General features: G+C 46.8%; 1 protein-coding gene across 10 annotated transcripts in view; it reads right to left on the reverse strand.

The window, feature by feature from the left end:
- The window catches only part of lzts2a (leucine zipper, putative tumor suppressor 2a), an 80,845-nt gene that overhangs the window by 21,380 nt on the left and 43,336 nt on the right, over nucleotides 1-16,129 (reverse strand). The window contains exon 1 of one of the 10 annotated variants that reach the window (XM_054799487.1): nucleotides 5,897-10,000. The exons of the other annotated variants lie outside the window; for them this stretch is intronic. The gene's annotated coding sequence lies outside the window, so the exon portion shown is untranslated. Of the gene's footprint in view, nucleotides 1-5,896; nucleotides 10,001-16,129 lie in introns of those variants that run through there. 10 annotated transcript variants of the gene reach the window in all.

Consider the following 16,129-nt stretch of genomic DNA (forward strand, 5'->3'; position numbering starts at 1 on the left):
TGTATCGTGGCTAGCCATGGGCCGGTATGAGATTCTGACGGTATGATAACCTTGGGCAAAAATATCACGGTTTGACAGTTTTACTGTATTATAATTACACATCTAAAATGTTACTGTGAAATATCTTCATTGAAAAGTGAGGGAAAAAAAACAAGTCAAAACAGTCATTATAAAAACCATATAAGACAATGAAAGTGGAACATGTGTATGTATTTTAAAATAAATAAATAATTAAATAACTGAATTCCTTCTAAATAAATAAAATGCAGTTCTCAATGCAGTCTAGTGTGGCTAATCCTGCAACTCAAGTCACAATACAAGAAATATTTTCTTAGTAAAAAAAAAAAAATTAAAAAAAATAAAATAAAAAAGCAAAATGCAAATAAATGGAATCACAAGAAGCACAAGAAGGTCACAGCAAAAAAAACAACAACAACAAAAAAAACCTCGTAATGTTACGTCATTATTTCACAGTGGCAGGTTGCACTTTTCCACTTCCTTTTCCGAGTCATGTGATTGTTGTTGATGTTGTTGATTGCTGTTCAGTGGAGAATAAAGGGGTAATACCACTTATCCTTCACTCCTATCTCATTCTGAATCACATCTCCACAGTTGGTGACGCTCGACGTGAGTAATTTGACAACCGACAACAAGGCTAACGACTTTCGGCAACACGTCAAAGCCCAGTTCCGACAACGAGGAATAACACAGGACGTGGCAAAGTATTTCCAGGTAGTGGCCATGCTGAACCTCCACTTTCTCTCATATTGCAGAAACGTATGACGCACATTTTAGTGATTTAGAAACAGTGACTACGTTTACATGCAGTCAATATTCGGGTTAAGGTCAGCATTCGGAATAACCTGTTTACATGCGTGACATGAAAAAAAAAAAACCCTGCGGGGACAACGTCTCGACATACGGAAAACGTCATGACGCAGTGCACATAATTTCCGCTTCTTCTTCCTGTTTCCAAAAACAACAAGAACACCGGCACGGCGCACAACGAATGCCTTTGTTTGCGCTTTTGGTGCTCGTACTGACCCACCACCAGTACTTGGCACTACTCTGTCTCACTTTCGGAGTCGCAGCTGTGGCATCCATATCCATGCTACATCCACCAGCACACAACCCCCCCCCCCCCGGACACTTTTGAAGGTGCGTTTGTACAAACGCTGCTTTGCGTATCTTCTCGTTCACCTTCTATTGCGGTACTTTCTACCTGTCTTTCACCACACTATCGAGGTGGCTTGTTTCCCCCTCGCTCCAAAAGTGTGGAGTTTTGCATGTCGCCACTTTTACAAGTTGTTCCTGCCAAAGACACAAGATTCCTTTTGAATAGAACATGCGCACAACACAAATTAATGTTCCTTTCGATTGGGATACCCCGATAGCCGTATACATGACCCAATTTTCGGGTTAGAAAACGAGTAACCCAGGGGTAATATTTGGGTTATAGGTGTTTACATGGCTGTGCGCAACCGGGTTATTGCTAATATTCCGCTTATGATAGGGTTATTTGACTGCAAGTAAACATACTCTGACTTTTTTTATACCGTGGTATACCTTGAAAGCAGTAACCAGCCTGTGCCTAATCGTGACACCCCTACTGTATACACAGCTAACAACCAGTCGCCAATGTATTCATCCAAAACCCCAACCATCGTTTGTTTTAGCTCCCCAAGCCTAACGTTGGCGAGATGCACAGCATTTTTTTTTTAAGTATGTTAAATCTTTCCAGTGCCGTGCCTTTCAGGGAGTTGGAAAAGTGCAAACTGCACGCGCTATTTACATCTTGAACTATGTATGCACTGTGTACAGACGTTGAAACAACTAAGAAAAACTTTCCTTTGTTGTTTTCAATTGAACACAACATGGACTATAATAACTACAGGAAGGTAGGTGAATGCATGGAAGTCACGCTATCCGGCTATTATTTGTCAATGATCGACCAACTGTGTCTTTCATTTCTTTCATGTTTGGGAGTAGGAGAGGAGGCAGGCTTTGTGACGGCACATGATCCACAACGATTAAGGACGGGTGTGTGATGTGTTCACTTCCCAGAGCCAAAACAATCACGCCTCACGACCTCGTTACCTTTCATCCCAACCACCGTTTCGTTCCTCTTCTCTCCCGGGCCTGACAAGGACTCTCCGACAGGGATAATAGAATTAACAATCCCCTGAGGACGTCAAGTGTGACTCCCCCTGTGACCCCCTGAGGAGTGGATGCAAGCTGCCCTCCCACCACTGTGACCTCCAAGGATCTGGTTTTGTTCCAACCATTCGGCCGATAAATCTCAAAAGCTAACTTCCCCCTCTGATGTTGCTCACTGGTCGAAGTGATTAAAGTCCTCTCTCTCTGATACTTTGAGAGTCAAACTCCTTGTTACATCCTCCTCTGGTATCCGCACAACAAGACAGAAAAGAAAAACAACATTGTCATCGCTCCTAAAAATAGAAAAAAATCTCAAGAGCCTGAACTGTTCCTGATGGTTTTTCATGAGATGTTTCTCTTTCTCTCTCTCTGCGAGGCATCTGATTCGATGTTCAAAAATAAACTCCAACAGTGTCGCAGCCAGCTATCACGGGGGTCAACCTGGGGGCACTTAACACCGCATGCTCACACTCTAAAACTATTCAATGATGCTGAATGGCACCGAGGCAGGCTTACCGCCTTAGACAGGGAATGAAAGTGCAGGTGAGAGTTCACCAACTGGCCAAGGATGGTGACAGAGAGGAAGAGCTTCCCAGGTAGCACTCTAGCAAGACACACAATGGCAGTCCGTGACGGGGGAAATAATCCCATTTTTATAAAACTGTTAATACCGCCAGCTTATTCCCAAGAGGGGAAGCACATTATTCTGCAGCAACACCTCTCGCAATCACACGCAACCTCCAAGCTGGGGTTGTTCCGGGGGCTCGGCGGGACAGCGGAAGAAAAAGATGAGGGTTTCAGGGACGTGGAGACAAAGGCGGGCTATGTGGAGGTCATGATGGAGAAAGAGAGAGAGTATTGGGTTCAAAGGAATTCCAGTACCTGGTTGTCTAAAGAGAAACTCCACAGAGGCCTTGGCAAAAGCAGGACTAACGACTAATCCTGTTTGGTGATTCCTTGGCGAGCACACAGACGCCTTATGATGGAAATCAATTGTGAGGGGAGACATCATTACAAATACAGTCCTCATTACCTAAATTTGTCTTTCCTTATCAGCCTTCCACACATCTGCTACTTTCTGATACGGAGGCACAGATGGTCAGACATTTTTAGACATAGCCATAAAGCCATAAAGTGTAAATCAGACAACACTAGGGGTGTCACAAGACAAGATGATACACGATATTGGGTCTACGAGAACAAGACGAGACGAGATTTTAACTTTACCTTCAAGAAAAGTACAATGAAAAAATATATGACAATATATTGCAACCTACTAATATAATTCGACTATGTTACACTCTGTGTGTATGCTATAACCAGTATTGGATTATAACGGGCTGCATCTAAAATATACAAAGAGTTGGGTTTAAACACTTAATTCAGCACCTCAAACCTCCCTATATTATACTGTATATACAGTATTATATCCCTATATTATAACCCTATATTGACTAGCTGCCACTACATTGTTGATAAAACTAGGGGTGCATGATTATTATTGGAGCGATAATTATCGGGCCGATATGAGGGAATTATGACATCATACTGATAAATCCGATAACGTTAAAAATAGCTCAGATGATCGATAATTTCAAAAAATGCTCCAATGAGGCGAGATTACCCGTACTGTGCCGGATCAAGCGCTCCTTTTTTTTATCCTGCCTGTGACTTTAACGGCCTGTCGAAACTTCCCCTGAGCTCACTTGTAAACAATCACTTTCCGAGGAAGACATTTTGCGTGCTAGTTGTACCAAATACTCACAAAAAAAAACATATCAGCCACCTGAAACGCCAGAGCAGCGGCGTTTGAAAAGTGCAAAAGGTTTGCCAGAGACCTCCGTGGCGTCACATCGGAGCGTGTGCCTGAACACAGTGCAGGTGGCTCCCTTCATTTTATACTCTGGTTCTCTTGATAGTAGTGATGTGGTAGTGGTAATGTCATATTTGATTAGGACAACAGGTCTAATCCAACTATGAGTCCTTCTTACCTCAAGGTGTGCACAAACTACAGTTAAATCTAAATTAAAAAGTAGATATAAAAAAGTGAAGTTATCTTTACCATATCAGTCTTCAGAAGCAGAAAGTTAGCGGTATCGGTTTATAAAAAGAGATACCATGCATCTCGAGATAAAGCAATACCCTTGCTGCATAAAGAAGTGAATGGGTAAGTTTTTCCTCATAGCTACTAAACAGTAGGTAATATCACTTGATCAAGCCAACACTTGCACAATACAAAATAAGTAATAAAAGTATAATTGATTCGTGCTGATGTCGGTATCAGACAATATTCAAGGCTGCAATATCGGTATCGGATCGGTAGTGAAAAAGTTGTATCGGGATACCCCTACTTTGTACTTCTCCAAACTGACCAGTTCAGCTCATTTGGACACATCACAGACCACTCCCCAAATATCTTGACTTTGCATCATCAGTTCACTTGCAGTTATGAGTTGCACTTAGCGGAGGTATTCCATTACTTTAGCTGCTTCCTATATGGCTGGATGGCACTTTTCCATATTAAGAACCATTCAAGACACCAGAGCACCGAGTACCAGCTTGTCCTGGCTTCACTCGCAGTAGTTTACTTCACAATAATAAAAAGTAGTTTTACAAAAAGTGAAAACTGGTAACGAGACAAACAACAACAATGGACGAGAACAAGAGAAAGTTGGCCACGATAAGGAGACAATTTTTATTCAACAGGAGACCGAGGGCAGCAAGAAGTGCAGCAAAGTGGAGACTGTGGAGTATAACTGTTTCCGGAGCTAAGGCACAGCAACAACGCACATCTGATTGGCCAGTGAATGACCTTGGACGCTTACAACTCTGGCTGGTACTACATGCTTTTACCAATGAAAACCATCAATAGAGAGTAGAACCGTGTTGCGCAGAGTAGTGGAAAGGCATCAAACAAAAACACCAAGCAGTGCAGTCTGGTTTAGTTCATTACAGCACATCATTTTATGTTTAGGGTAGCAAAATAACAAATATGTGTCATCCAACGTGGGAATGGTCTTCTGCTTATGATAAACAGCCATGCTCTCCTCCATTGTTATCCTTTGTTTACTGTGTAGCCCTCGTCTTTGTTTATTCATTGGCGGGTCACATGGTGCCACGCTGCTATGATGTACACCCCAGCACTGGGACAACACAAGCCAGATTAGCTTGTACCGCTCCAAAAATTGTACTGAGGCAAGCTGACCCGAACCATTCATCTTCTCAAGATAACTCTTGCGCTTGTCAGCTGTTGGAGCGGTGATTAATTTTGTGCAATAAAAGAAAACTCTCAAACAGAGGACTCAATCCAAAGCTTCACGCTCGCCCAGGCGGTTAGATTTTCAATCTGCTTCTGGAGGCATGACTAACTGTCAGCAAAGCCAGCATGCAGAGGAGAGCGACAGGTGGGAAGTGTAATTTTGTCAGATCAGAGACGGCCCCATATGAACAACAATGTACGGCAGTCATTCTTGGAATGTGTATAATGTTTGTCTTTAATAAAAGCGCTTTGGGTAGACACCAGAGCAATTAAGCATGGTACTGAAAAAATGCAGCAAGAAGTTGAGTTGGGCATTCAAATGGGAGGAAATCCACTTTTTACAGCCTGGGTGGTGGCCATTAATCGTGAGAACAAGTCAACAGGCTAGTAGGTGAGTCACACAAACAAAGAAAGATCCACTAGTGCCGGCAAAAGGCCCGTCAACACAGACAATACCTCAGCGAGACAATCACTCCCCACCTCATCACACTTGCATTTGTTTGCAGTCGCATGCAAGCAATGAAGCCGCCATCAACGAGGGGAGTCTTTTCAAGTCCCGCCAGAAGACTTGAGGTTGTATTCTTCCATCATTCCAACAGAGTGACTGTCTTGTCTGAGAGGCTGCTCACTGTCACCTTCCCCCCATATGGCCTCTCGCTCTGAGCCGTGGGCCTGTTTGGGATTGCAAAAAACACCGCTATGGGTGCCAAAGCTCTTTTTGTCCAGTTTGGCAAAGGAACATGCTTGATTGCAACTTTGAACAAAAGCTGTGAGAGATCAAGCGTCCAGGCGGTGAGGCTTTGCTGGGACTTGATTAAGCAGCCTCTGTGTGATGAAACAGAGGAATAAGGTCTCTAAAGAGAGTTTACCGGTAGTAATTGGCAACAGACACACTTTTTTTTTTCCTCCTCCCAACTTGTTGCTGGTTCTGTACTTCTCTCCCTCTGTTTGCAAGGTTGCCATGGAAGCGGAGGCCCACATTGTTCATGCAAGAGTAGAAAGGAGATAGGAGGTATGGGAGAAATACTTCTGTAAGGACTTGACAAGCTCATTGGCTATTTTGAACGACAGAACTACAGTAGTTAATGTGTGACGCGACCGTGAGAAAACATTACAGAGCAAATATTGGATGTTGATTTATGGGAGCAGGAATGTAGAGGAAATGAGCAGGAAAATCACGTATTTATACTAGGGCTGACAAATGATTAAACATGTTCGTCAAATTAATCACAATTAATCACAATTAATCATGATTAATCACCATTTGCCACCATGTGTGAAATATGCTGTATGACATATGAAATATGTTTGCTGTATTTCATGAACAAAAAGATAAATGACGGGACAGGATTATATATATTTGTGTTAGGGATGCTCCAATTGATCCGCTACTGATTAGTATTGTAAAAACACATGATCAGAATATGTCGATGAATGCCTTACGAAGCCGATAACAAAAATCAGCAAATCCTACATGTGTGCTGCGTTACGTAGGGTTGCCATCACCCGTATTGAGCCGACAAGGGCCGCATTTTGTCCCGTATTGCCGGGAGAATCAACACAAGTCTGCAAAACCTCAATGGTTTCAGTTTGACATCTTGACACAGGCTACGCCAATCCATGCCAGCGTGTTTGATCACTCCCTTATCAAACCTATTGCCGTTCGACTTTTTTTTGCATCTTCGTTTACACGCTTTGCTAACTGCCAATAGCACTCATCATAAATAAATTGAAAAATGTACAGTTAACCCATGTGATCGGTATCACACGATGTCACTCATAGAGGTATCGGAATCGGCCACATAAAACCCTGATCGGAGCATCCCTAATTTGTATGTACTAACAGCTCCAAATGAACTGAAAATTTGAATCAAGCTAAAAAACAGCACACATGTTTGAATATGTATTTGTTTAACACTAGTCTCTTTAATAGCAGCAGAACATTTGACTCACACTTTAACAGCGTAATTATGAGCCACGAAAAGACACCACGTAACTTAATTTGAACTGACATGTTTTGAGTGTACTGTACATGTATTTTCCAGGATTTCCAAGCATACTTAAATACAGCAAATTTTACTTCTGCAGTAAGATTTGCATTAGTGAGAGATATATCCACTTTACTTTGTCTTTCTGCTTATTTAGACCACACTTACACACATAATAAAGACATTGTAGTGATTTTCGGAGTGTCAGTGAATTCACCTGGAGTGGCGACACGTAGTTCTTCGGTGTAACAATGTTAATAAGAACAATAATAACAATGTCGCTGTAGCTTGATTAATATGCAGGTCACATTACGTAAATTGAGCATTGTTGGCGCTTTTTGGAGGATTTTTCAACAAGCTTTATATGCGGAATTGGTCCCATTATTGTGTATTCTTAGCTGCCTCTTTTTAGCTGTTTTTCTATCTTGAGAACACACAGAAGAGAGAGAAACGTGTGTTCAAGTCTCACATAAGGATTGTGAATGATGGGCAAAAAAAAAAAAAAAAGTGCAGTTTTCCTTTAACGTGCATGAAAACTCACCAAAAAAATGTCATTCCAGAGGTCCTGAACAAGAAGCCACAAAACTCACTCCCCCTTTAAAATATTAGCCCCTGCTGCCAGTTTCACAGATTGCCATGAAATTTGCTCGCAGCGGCAATCATGACAGAATGTAAAGGTTCAAGAACCCATGTCCCACAACAAACAGAATGTTGGCCATTTTGTTTTCCGGCAGCAATTTTGGGCAAAACACCAGGAGTTGTATTTCAATGAACTAGACCTATGTACTTTGACCAAATTAGCCCAATTGAAAATAAAGGCTCCTCGACGGGCGATGTTATATTGTGAAGGATTTTAGGCTGTTTCATAAGATGTGGGCGAGGCATGGCAAGAAACTTTGATGATCCAGAGGACAATTTGCCACTTAACTGTAAACGTTAATAACTCAGCTCCACAAGGTCAGATCTTCATCGTAATTGGTACATACACTCTTACACACTTTATCAAAGGTTTAAGACCATCGCTCAAAAATAACAAAAAACTCCAAACCAGAACAAAAAATGTTCTCAGTAGGACTCAGTAATGAGTACCTCCACCGTTCTTGTTAATCACTTCAAAAATTGCTTTGGGCATGCTTGATGCGAGTGTTTCCAGGAGGCTAATGGAACATTGCTCCAAGTGGTGAAGATGGCTTCAACAAGGGCATCAGCTGTCTGGAACTGATGGCCATTTTTATAAACTTCCCTTGCCGTCCATCCCCAAATGTTCTCTATGGGATTTAAATGAGGGGAACATGCAGGATGGTCCAAAAGAGTGATGTTATTCTCCCTGAAGAAGTCTTTGGTCAAGCGAGCATTGTGAACTGCAGCGTTGTCCTGTTGAAAAACCCAGCTGTTACCACACAGACGAGGGCCCTCAGTCATGAGGGATGCCCGCTGCAACATCTGCACGTAAGCAACCACCGTTTGACGACCCAGCACCACCTGAAGCTCCAGTGTTCCACTGAATGAAAAAGCACCCCAGATCATGATGGACCCCCCTCCACTGTGCCGGGTAGAAAACATCTCAGGTGGGATCTCCTTGTCATGCCAGTAACGTTGGAAGCCATCTGGACTGTCAAGGTTACATTTTTTTCTCATCAGAGAATAAAACTTTTTTCCACCTTTCAATGTCCCATATTTGATACTGCCTGGCAAAGTCTAAACGGGCAGTTTTGTGGCGTTGAAGGAGATGAGGTCTTTGAATTTCTTTTTTGTTTCGTAAACCCTTTTCTGGCACTTTCCCATCTGATGGTTATTGCACTGCAGTCGGCACCAGTAAAGGCTTTAATGTGGGTGGAAGGCCGCCCTGTGTCTTGATGGACAGCCAATCGGATCCTTCGGCTCAGCGCAGGTGTGATTTTTTTGGGTCGCCCACTTGACTTTTTTGTTCCATAATGCTCAGGATCTTTCAAAAAATGTAGAATGACTGATTTACTGCACCCAACCTCAGCAGCAATGGCACGCTGCGAGAGGTCTTGCTTATGCAGCTCCACAATCCGACCACGTTCAAAAAGAGAAAGCTTCTTAGCTTTAGCCATCAGGAGGGCATGACAGTGTGAATGCCTGACAGAAAATGAACATTTTGAGCAGATTTTGGCATTTATAGCCTGTGGTCTTAAACTTTTGATCAGTTGACAAACAGCCTCTTTCAGTTTAATTGTTGTTTTCTTTTTTTTAATTTTTTTTTATTATTTTTTTATTTTTTTTACCCCTGTCCTGTCCAGCCTTTAAAGCAGATAGAATTGTATACCTAAAGAGGGGACAAAAACAAAAAAAAGAGAGACAAGAGACAAGGACAACAGCAGCAACAACAACAATTGTGACAGAACAACAGAAACATACAGAACGACATCAGCAAATAAATGTCCGTGACAACTATAAAGACGAACAAGGATAAAGGACAAATCAATATCAACAACCACAATGACAAAGCTGTCAATGACAATCAGACATAATAGCAGTCATGAAATGATGAACTATGACAGTGATCACAATGACAATACTGCATTGAAACAGTCGCACACAATAGCAGTCATGAAATGATGAATTATGATAGTGATCACCATGATAATACCGCATTGAAACAGTCACACATAACTGTAGTAATGAAATGATTATCCATGATAGTGAATAGAATCAAAGTTACTGTGATGCACATCATTGTAAAAAAAAAAAATATACATATACACATATATATACATACATACACATATATATATATATATATATATATATATATATATATATATATATACACACATATATACCGCACATACACACATATATATATATAGTCATACTGCTGATATCACCGTCGCTGTAATAAAACCAACAACATAATAACACCCTGGTTAACTCAGTGAGTAATGTGGGGAAGTACGTATGTACTGTGAGTGTGCATATGTACAGGTATCTCTGTATGTGAGGAAGACTTCATATATATATAAAGGTGCAGGAATGTGTGGGCGTGTGATTGTCACTGAGAGTGCATGAAAGGAAAGGGGCCGCCTTCCACCTCCCAGAGAGCCCCGCCCCAAATAGCAAGGCCGGGCCCCAGCCGCCAGAAGGCCACCAGGCCCATAGGGGCAGGCAGCACAAAGATCAGTGCCCCAAGAGCCAGCCCAGAGAGCCCCCCCCCCCGGGAAGACCAGTAAGGGGCCGAAGAGAGGTAATCCCAGCCAAGGACAGGGCGCCAGCGGGCCGGAGGACTGCCAACCCCTGAGACCAGCGAGAGATCACACCCCACAAAGGCAGACGGGTACCGGGGGCCACAAACCGGCAGGCCCAGAGACGCCTCCACAGCCGGAAAGAAGCCCGCCCGCGCCGGAAGCGCCAATTCCCGCCCACCGCCACCCCCACCCCCAGGGAGCGGAGCCCGGCCCGCCCCGGGCCAACCCCCGCCCGACCCCCGACACAGGGCCGCCCCGCCAAGGGATGCAGGAGGCACACCCTCCACCCACCCAGCGGAGGCACGGGCGGCAGAGATGTATCGCCCAGCACCTGACCCCACGGAGCAAACCCCTGTATGCCCCCCCCCCCCCCCCCCCCAAAATAAATAACGAAAATAAATAAATAAATAAAAGTACACACACGCACGCACATACACACTCCTACGCACCCACACACACGCACATAAACACTCTTACGCACAAACACACCCCTATGCGCACGCTCATACACACTCTTACTTACTCAAGCGCGCACACACACACACACACAGTGGTCGACTGCCCGACACCCGGAAGCCCCACCCTATCCCCCGTTGGTAACCCAAGGAGCAGCGGAGCCGGGGACCCCGGGGTCCCAGACATACGATCCAGAACCCAGGGGCGGAGAGCGCAGACCGCCGGGGAGCAGGAAGACACCCGGCCACACCCCCCCAGCGGTAGGACGCCGCCAGCGAGGCAGACAGGGGAGTCAGCGAGGAGGAGAGCGGGAAACTGAGCAGGCAGGCGGGAAAACGGGCGAGCAGCCAGGCGAACCACCACACAGCGCCAACCGACACCCGCGGGCCAGCAAACCCCGAAGAGAGAGCGGGAGCACCACACCCCAAGCCGCAGGGAGGCCAAGCACCAGAGCCGAGAAGGCGAGACCAGCAGCCGACCAGCCGACGGCCCCCACAAGCCACCAGAAGCCAGACCAGCCACATGCCACCAGAGCCGACAGCGCACCACCCGCGCACCGGAGCCCCACCCCCGACAAGCCCACAGGAGGCGAGGACACAGACAGCGGCCCGGCAGCGCACAAAGCGCAACGGCGACAGACGCCCAAGCGCCCGGCAGAGCACGACCCCCCCCAGCGAGCCCGGCCCCAGGGCACCCGCCCCCCCACCTCCACCCCGCCACCCAGGCCCACAGTACCCGCAAGCATGACCAAGCCCCAACCCACCAGCTGGCCCGGCGCCCCAGCAGCCGCCACAGCGCAGCAACCACCGGCCGCCGCGACAGCACACGGGCCACCCGAAGCACCAGCACCGCCCCCCGGAGACCGCCGAACCCGCCCCAAGAGCGCAGAGGCGCCCGCGGCACGTGTCAGCCCAGGGGGGGCACCGCAAGCCGCCCACCCCGGCGAAAGCCCCGGCATCAACAGGCCCCAGAGGGCCACCCCAGGGAAGGGCAGGCGAACTAGACAAGGGCACCCCACAGGCCAGGCCGCCCCGGGCAAGCCACCGCGACGGCCAGGCCCCCGGCCACACCGCCGACCCTGGCGGGCAGACGCCGAGGTGCACGAGGCACCCCAATCCAGCCCGCCCCACCCGTGTATGTGATAAGGTGTGATAGTGTCTATGATGCAATTAAAAAAAAAAAAAAAAAATAAAATAAAATAAAAGAGGATGGTGTATCTGTGTGCATGTATATGGAGTGTATGTGGATGATAGCTAATGATGCAATTAAAATCGGGGGACAGCTGCCGCTCGGAGGGCCCCTCACCTGGCCAGCCCCCCCAAACCCTAAGTGTCTATTCTGCGATTAAAATTGGGGGGCAACAGGTCAGTGGCACAGCAGGAGCAAAGGAGCCCCGCAAGGCAGCTCCCCTCCCCAATCACGCCCGACCGTAGGCCACCCCCCAATGTCCTATATATATGTGAGGTGGTGCAGTGGCACAGGAAGGACGGGGGCCCCACACCCCAACGCCGCCCAAACCGAGCAGGGGGGGGACCAAGGACACATGACCGACCGGCCGCCCACCACAGCCCAGGCTCGGGCGTGCCACAGGCCGCAGGACACACCACAGGCCCTACCCGGCCCGCCAGGATGCCCAGTCCGGCCCACCCAACCCCCCAGAGGCGATACCCCCAGCGCCCCCCAACACCGGAGCCCCACCGGAGGTAGCGTTCACAGCGCCACCCCCAAACCGCCAAACACCACGGACAAGCCACACGCCCCCAAGGCAGATCCGACCGCCACCAGGACAGCGGGAGCCGCGCCCACGCGCCCCCCGCATACCACCACGGCCGGCAAGGGAGCAACACCACGACGACCACAAGAGCACCGGACCCCACATAGAGCGGAGCACGGCCGCACCCACGAAGCACGCAGGCCAGAGGCGCCAGGGAGGGACAGAGAAGCAAGCACCGCACGACCGGGCCCGCGAGAGGAGCGGCCCCCCGCCCGGCGCCCAAGCAGATGCCCCCGCCCGCCCCGCCCCCCGCCACGCTGCAGACCGGCCACTGCCCCACCCCCCGCCCATCCACCAACACGCCAAGGGGGAAACCCCGGAGGGAGGGAGACAACTGCCGGCCCGGAAGCAAGGACCAGCCTGACACCAGCAGCCAGCCCCCCGCCATCCCGAACCCCAAGCCACCCCCCGACCGCCCCACCCCGGAGCAAGCATCCCCCCGCCGATCCCGGGAAGCACCACGCAGATGGACACCACGCCGCCCGCCCCCACGCGCAACCCGCCCACGGCCCCCACACGCCCCACCCACCGAGCCACAGCGGCCCCGTCCCTGAGGGGAGAAAGCAAGGGATCCCCCCCACCCCAGCACCACGCACCCCCCACCCCGAGCCCAAACCGCACATCCGCGACCCCCACCTCCGCGCCCCCCGTCACCCGGGGGACAGCCACAGGCGCCGGGGGATAACAGGCAGCTCCCACCTATCACACATACACCACACACATAAATCAGTGAAATAAAATAAAATAAAATAAAATAATAAAAAAATAATAAAATAAAAATAAATAAATAAAAAGGGGCAACCCAAACCACCCTCCCACCCAGGGGAGATGGCTCCGCGGGGGCAGCTGGGCTCAGGCACCCGCGCCCCCACCAGGGGGAGAGGCCGGCCCCCACACCCCACACCGGACGGCCCCACGCGGCAGCCGAGCAGGAGGGCCCAGGGCAGTCCCCGCCCCTATTTTCAATAGATTACTTTTTCAAAATGTTTTTATCTCACTCCCCCTTCTTGTTTTTGCATACTGATAATGTACAAAATGCAAATTCTAGCAATTTTTCAACTGGCTTTAAGATTCTGATCAGGAGTGTATGATAAATGACACCTTGAAGCTTTACATAGGTCACTTCAGGAATTCACCTCAGCGCCATCCAGTGGCAACAGTAAATGGTATGCACATCCCAAGTTGCATAAGGGTGCAAGGGCCCGTTCAACCCTGCCCGCAGCTTTAATTCTTCTGTTGTTTCGCTGATTTACATTCAAGCTAACTTAGCGGTTTGCTTGGCTTCCTGGTCTCCTCCTGTTCTCTCTTGCTCTGTGTGTCACATGTTTAGCTACTCTTCCAGTGATAATGATAAATGTAGTTTACTTGCCGCCATGGAGGAGAGGCTTAGAGGAGCATCTCAGCACTGTGAAAGACATACAGTAATCCCTCGTTTATCGCAGTTAATTGGTTCCAGAGCCGGCCGCAATAAGTGACTTTCCGAAAAGCAGGATTCAATATTAATAAACGGAATATTTTTGTACTTATGGCATACAAAAAACCTGTTTCTAATCTTCTAAATACAGTTTTTAACATTATTAAAGCCATCTAGACATGAAATAACACCCATATAAACACCCTGACATTTGTATTACCCAACAAACAGTAGTACATGTCAACAGAGAAATAATATAACAGACTCACACATTCGCAGTTCCTTGTTGTTTATTTCTCGACAGCGTATTTGCTGCGGTGGCTATTGTCTCATCCATGTATTGTAATGGCAGCTTTAAATGGCTTTACACTTGCATTACCCAATCTAATAGACATTTAAGACTCCTCCTGCTCGTGTTCCCTGGGGGACCATAGTGACAGGTGGACAGAATGTGACATTGGATGGACACGGCTGAGTTCCGTCATCAAAATGCGTTATTGCTATAGGGCAACAGAATTAAAATCTCTATCGTTGACCAAATTACATAGTTTATGTTTCCAGTGTAAAGAAACCCACATCCCCTTTGATTGGTCGACAGAGAATTGTCACTTGGCACATGAATAGCGTTTTTATTGTTTGTTTGCAACAAGTCGTGTTTATCTTTGTTGTTTGATTAATTGACAAGTTACAATCTAGCCTCAGACTGATCAGGATTGATCCGTATTTGGATAATAAAGATGAAAAATGCAGTTTTCACCTCGCCACTGCAACTGGCTAGTGCATCTTTAATTTGGACGTGAGCGCTCTCTTGGGTGTGGGGTGACCCAATCTAGATTCTATTGTAGGGACACTCCAAATGTCCCTGTGGGAGTTGACGAGCAGAGCAGCCAGCTAACTACAAAAGTAGGATACATTAGACATGAGTGTGATATGTGAGAGGCAACACTCTCTCGTGGAGACAAGATGGTCATTCGGGGACACAACTGTCCAGCGCATGCTTATTTATGGGCTCATTCTGCAGCAACTTGTCCCGTCGGTGTCTCGGAAAATGAGGTTAGAAGCACAGCTTGTCGAGGAAAAAGTATTAGAGCAGACAAAACATCTGGTCAACTCAGTGTGGACTGCCTGCCCTTGGCACTTTTTATCACTTTGTCTTGTCTAATACAGCTTTAGTGTAGTCTAACATGTATTTATGGAGACTATCATTACGAAAATAGTCAATGACTTATGGGCAATTAGTTGATAAGTCCTGCCAGTGACGTTTTGGTTGATGGTGGCCATGTTTTTCAACCAGTCTTGCTTGCAGATGTGCTTGTCAGTACCCCAAATTTTGTTATGATTTTCACTAAACACCCTAAATTTACATGTGTGTTTAGTAGAACTCAAATTTTGCAATGCTAAAAATAATAGCACAGGCAACACAGTATGCATGTGTTGCCAAGTTAACTAATACAAACAAATACATACAATCTATTTTTCCCATTACGTACATGTGTGTATTTAATTACAGCTCATTACTAGGGGTGCAACGATACAGAAAATTTACCGTTCAATACTTTAGTGCAGGGGTGTCAAACTCGTGCCATGGAGGGCCGAGACACTGCAGGTTTTCTTTCCAGACAGTCACTAAAGCAGGTGATTTTAATGATGAACACCTTCAGTTTGAGGGAAGGAGCTCATCAATTAAATCACCTGCTGAAGAAACTGGTTGGAGAGAAAACCTGCAGCGTCTCGGCCCTCCATGGCACGAGTTTGACACATGTGCTTTAGTGTCAAGGCTTAATAGTTTTTTTCAGTTAAAAAAAAGAACTTTTATTTTATTAAAATTGATTTGTTTCCCCTCAAAAGTGCAGTTTTTCAATGAAATTAAAT

Source organism: Dunckerocampus dactyliophorus, chromosome 14, assembly GCF_027744805.1.
Source record: "Dunckerocampus dactyliophorus isolate RoL2022-P2 chromosome 14, RoL_Ddac_1.1, whole genome shotgun sequence".
NCBI lineage: Eukaryota > Metazoa > Chordata > Actinopteri > Syngnathiformes > Syngnathidae > Dunckerocampus > Dunckerocampus dactyliophorus.